Consider the following 5379-nt stretch of genomic DNA (forward strand, 5'->3'; position numbering starts at 1 on the left):
GACCTCTCATCAGAAACAATGTGAGTGAGGAAAAAATGGGAAAATAAATTCAAAGTGTTAAGTGAACATTTCAACCGAGAATACTCTATCTGGCAAGATTATCCTTCATATGAGAAGAGAAGACAAGAACATACTAGATAAACAAAACTGGAAAGAATTTACCGACGACAGACCAGTTCTCCAAGAAGCTCTAAAGGGAGTACTATCCTGGGAAAACTAAAGTCAGATTCACAGAAATAAGAGTTCTAAAACAACTAAGAAAATGACCAGCTTAATGGTAGGGACAAGTCCAGAGTTGAATGTTATCTTCCAGAATTAAAATGGAAAGATAGGACTACAACTGAAGATAAAGCACATGAGTTTGAACTGGTGAAGTAGACTTTTATGACTTTTGACTAAAACAATACTGATCTTCTATGTTTTGTTTTCCAGGAGTTTTGTCTTCTCTTGAGTTGTGGACAGATCCATGTACCTACGATTTGAACAGAATTCTAATCTGTTTTGTGGCTTTAAGTATTAAGCAAAGTTCTCTTAACATTTTTAAATTTTGATTTATTAAATCTGCCTTTCTTGAAATAAAAACTATATTTAAAAAAATACCTATTTAATGACCACAGTAAGCTGTATAGCCTCAGCTAGGCGCTACTTTATAGAATGTTTATTCTACTCACTGATTTTTATGCCTAAAGTCAGACATGTGTTCACAGGTATGTATACATTAGCTGAATTTGCTATTGAAGTATCTAATTAAGATTATTTTGTACGTCAGTGAAATGTGAAAAAAAATAAGGCAGCTGGATCTCACATAGCTAACTGTATGGTTCAAGTCTTGGATCCAGCTGCTTGAGAAACATGCTGGACATGTTTGCATGCTTGCTCAAAATCTTGAAAGGAGGGAGAAATTGAAGAGAAAGGATTGTGGCAAGACCATTCTCCATGAGGATGCTTTCTTGTTTTCTCTCTCTCTCTCTCTTTCTGGCTCCTGAGAATACAAATTTTTTACAGAGTTTTGCTATACGGTGTGTGTGTGTGTGTGTGTGTGTGTGTTTTCCGCATTATCCTACTTGATAATCTAAGCGCTAGTTTCCACCATGGTAACATGCTTCCTTTCTGATAAGAAAGACAGAACCACAGTGAGATATCATATCACTCTGGTTAGAATGGCTACTATTAATTTCAAGCCTTTGGATCTGGGACTCGAACTGTGGTCAGCCATGATGGAGTCCTGTGACATGACCATTATACCATCTGCTGGTCCCGAGTACAAATTTCTTTTTTTTTTTTTAACAGAATGTTTGAATTCTCAAAGCTAATTTTAAAATTTCTTAGTCATCAATTTGGAGTTTTCCTAAATTCCAAGAGCTCCCATTACATCAGGAACCAGGCCAGGAAGACTCTGACAATAGACTTTTACTACAAGCCATAGGTACTGAAAACGCAAAACCTAAAGGAAAAGTCCACCAGAGAAGAACTTTGTAGAGAGGAGAAAAGAAGGAAAAACAGCCAACATTATATCACTTGGCTCAAATCAGTTCCTAGATTGGAGACCTAGAGGGTAGAAGGTATTGCACATGACCAGGTAAGTTCCTAGGAAATTTAAAAACATTGAGATAAGTTCTGTCACTTCTACAGTCAAAAGCTACAAAGTGTCAGGTCCAAATTTGGACAGCTGAACAGGCAGGATAGAAAAGACTGAGGAAGAAGATCAGTGATAACTTTTCACATCACTTCCCTTACTTCCACATCCCCTCCCCCATTCATCTATTACTTAATTTAAAGGCCCGAGTCATAAAAAATACAGAACACTGGATATAGACTTACACTTTGACAATGAGTCCTTGTGAAGCGCAAGCATTTATTCAGAAGGGGTTATTTGGAGTTCTTATTTGTAGTAATAACTTGAGACATAAAATTGCCTTTCCTTCAAAGTCAATCCCACATCCAGATATCCAAGAACAAAGAACAATATAATACTAATGGCTAGATTTAACGGAGACCTTGCCAGGAAAGAAATATGATTGAATAAACCAGAAGAACTAGTTTGGATTTCTCCATTGCCAGTCAAAAATATAAAAATAAAATGAAAGAAGGGAAATGGTCTGTAGGGAGAGTTCTGGAAAAAGAACATTTGTGAAACAATAGGTCCAAATGCCTTGTACTTTCCCCCTTTCCTCTTCTTTGAGCGCTGCAATGGTGAGGCACATGACCACCCACTTTCTTATTTTTTTTTAATTTGCCAGAGGGTGCACACTTACCAGAGGGACAAAAAAGAGAAAGTGAGAAAGCATCCCTCATTTGGAATGGTCCCACTGCAATCCCTTCTCCTCCCTTTTTTCAGGATTTTGGGCATGTTTGCACACATACCCCAGAGTGTTTCTCTTTTTTCTTTTTTTAAATGCTAATGGTTTTATTTATAAATATCTATTTCAATTTTTTGAAGTTGTCATTTTTTTATTGTTGATTGGCAAGTTCATTCTAATCAAAATGTTAAGTGGGAACACAAATCAGTCAATAAAGAATACACACTCTGCAAGCTCTAGGCCTGTATTTAGTGCCAAATCACTCCTCTGCACAGCACAATGATTCTGGTACAGTACATTATACCTAGAGAAAGGCACAATGTATGTCCCATACATTGAGTCCAAAGACTGAAACTTTTTTCCTCAAGTTAACTTTGAGTTTTGAGTTTAGTTGGTCAAGAATTTCCCTCAACTGTCATCACTGACCAAGGGGGAAAATTTCACATATTTTCTGTTTAAAAAAATACCAGGAGATTAAAAGAGGAAACATATGGGATAAGCAGGTGGTATAGTGGTTGTGGCACTGGACTCCCACATGGCTAACCACGGTTTGAATCCCGAACCTGGTGGCTTGAAAGTCATGCCAGGGGCATTTGCATACATACCGAAAATCCTGAGAGAAGAATGGAGAGGAAGGGAATCCAGTATGGCCATCCCCCCCCCCATGGGATTTCTCACTTTCTCTCTCTGTGTATCTCTGGTGAGTGCATACACCCTACAGCAGAAATTTCTCTGAAAATGAAAACAAAACAAAAAGAGGAAATGTATGATCTATTCATTGAATAGAAAACTACCTGGACTAGTCAAGAACATATAACTATCTAGAATTATGGGGAAGTAGTCATCTCATATGTGGCTTCTTCTTATGAGAAATGAGAATCTGAGCTTAGAAAAAAATGGTTTGGGAAGTCAGAAAGTAGAGTGGTAGTTAAGGCACTGGACTCCCATATGGCCAACTGCAGTTCAAGTACCAGATGTGGTAACTTGCTTTCTCACTTTCCTTCTCTCTCTCTCTCTCTCATCAAATTAAAATAATAATAATGCAATTAAATAAGTAATTATTTAAACATAAGGAAAGAAAAAAATAGTTTAGAAGTTTTTCTCTTTACTTCGAAGATCGTGAACTAAATAAACCTCTGTTGAGCAGAAGAGTTTGTGTGTGTGAATGTGTGTAATGAAACAGGAGCAAGAAGGGATGACTGGAACAGAAACCATGTCTTCTAGTCTCGAATTGCTTTCCATTGCAATTGATAAGGCTGCACTGCACCATGGAGTTTAATGTTAATGGAAATGCTCTGTGATGTCCACTATCACTGCATTCTTTCAACTGGAGAGAAAGTATCCCAAACCTGCCCTAGTCATGACTGCAATGCAGAAGTACCTCTTGTAGGTCATGAAGATGAGCATGAGGAAGTAGCTGATGACCATCTGGATGATATGCAGGACTGTTTGCAAGAGGTGTGGAAAGCTTAGCATCTGTTGCCCTACAGTTTTGTGTGTCTCCATAAGGGTGATTCCATTTAGTCCTGAAATAAGCATGGAATTATAGAGAATGCTGACTTGTGACTTATGTAGCAGACTTTTTTGGGCTACCTAGTGAAAACACTGCCACAAAAGCTCCAACCATTTCTCTAGCTGTATTGATCACTAATCTGGAAAACAATTGTTATACATTCTTTATATTTTTAGAAGAATTATTTATTTAATTTTATTTATTATTATTATTATTTGTTAATTTGCTATAGGGCGTATGTACTCAACAGAGAGAGACACAGAGAGAGACAGAAAAAGTAACATATCACCCCCCAGAAGGGGTGGCCATGCCACAATCCCTTCTCCTCCATTCTCTTTCTGGGGTTTTGGGCATGCATGTGCACATGCCAAGAGTGATTTTCAAGCTGCCAGGTCCATGATGCGTACTACAGTTTGCCACGTGGGAGTGCAGTGCTTTAATCACCATGCTACCCGCTGGCCCTAGTTCCACATTCTTAAAGTCAAAGTAGAAAGTCATAGGCATCATTATCATGTCTCCTCCATCATGGGAGTGTGAGACTGAGGTCATCTGCCGATAGTGAAAAAGTTGTTTGAAAGTGTTTTTGGCCATAGAGTTAATCCCAGTGTGGTTGGAATGATCTGTTTTCCCTGGAAATATTGAGAGTGAACAGAAGAGTCTTTTCCCAGGACCAGCAGGTGGTGTGGTGGTTAAGGCTCTGGACTCTCCCATGTCCAACCATGGTTCAAGTCTTGGACCTGGTGGCTTGCTTTCTCACTTTCTCTTTTTCTCTCCCACTCACATGCCCTATATCAAGTAAAAAATAAAATAATAAAAATATTTGTTATTATAATAAATAAATTGAATTTTAGCAGGAAAAAAAAAAAAGAGTCTTTTCCCAGGTTGAGTCTCGGCACTGATACCTCCCTTCCAGAGCCAATCCTTCACAACCCTTCAGAAGCCTCTTCCACTTCTGCCAACATGACTTGTACAAGGCTGCCACCAAGGCCAAAGAGTGCTGCCCCTGCCCTGCCCCCTGATTCAATGACCAGTCACCACTCAGGACCTCAGAGCTTCAGCCCTGTGGTGGAGAATGACTCATTTGCCTTTGTCCCTCCTCCTCTAGACTTTAGTCTTCTCCGCTGTGAGAGTTCCATCTGCTCCTTCAGTGAGTTTTTCAAGACACTGAGGCCAAGACACAAATCATGTAGTCAGTCATGTGGGATACAACCGTCTGAATCACCATGCCATTGCTTGGCCCCCATCTATCTTTTTTATTGCTGATCCCAACAGATATATCCATTGTGCTGGAGCATAGAATAAGGACAAAAGAATTAAAGTAGTGTTGGAAAAGTTAGAGACCATATCGACACACAAAAATAAATAAATTATTAAGAATAAACTAAAAAATGTGAAAGGTGACCATTAAGAAAATTTTATAAGGTTAAAGAATTATGCCTGGAGGGACCAGCAGTTAGCGTAATGGCTATGTCGCTGGACTCCCACGTAGTCAACCGCGGTTCGCGTCTCGGACCCGGTGGCTTAAAACTCACACCGGGCACGTGTGCGTGCGTGCCCAAGATCCCG

General features: G+C 39.2%; 1 pseudogene; it reads right to left on the reverse strand.

Moving 5' to 3' along the window:
- Positions 1–3581: 3581 nt before the first annotated feature.
- The window catches only part of LOC102483119 (high affinity copper uptake protein 1 pseudogene), a 3758-nt pseudogene continuing 1960 nt past the window's right edge, over positions 3582–5379 (reverse strand).

The sequence above is a fragment of the Tupaia chinensis genome, unplaced genomic scaffold, assembly GCF_000334495.1.
Source record: "Tupaia chinensis unplaced genomic scaffold, TupChi_1.0 Scaffold148073_2, whole genome shotgun sequence".
Taxonomy (NCBI): Eukaryota; Metazoa; Chordata; class Mammalia; order Scandentia; family Tupaiidae; genus Tupaia; species Tupaia belangeri.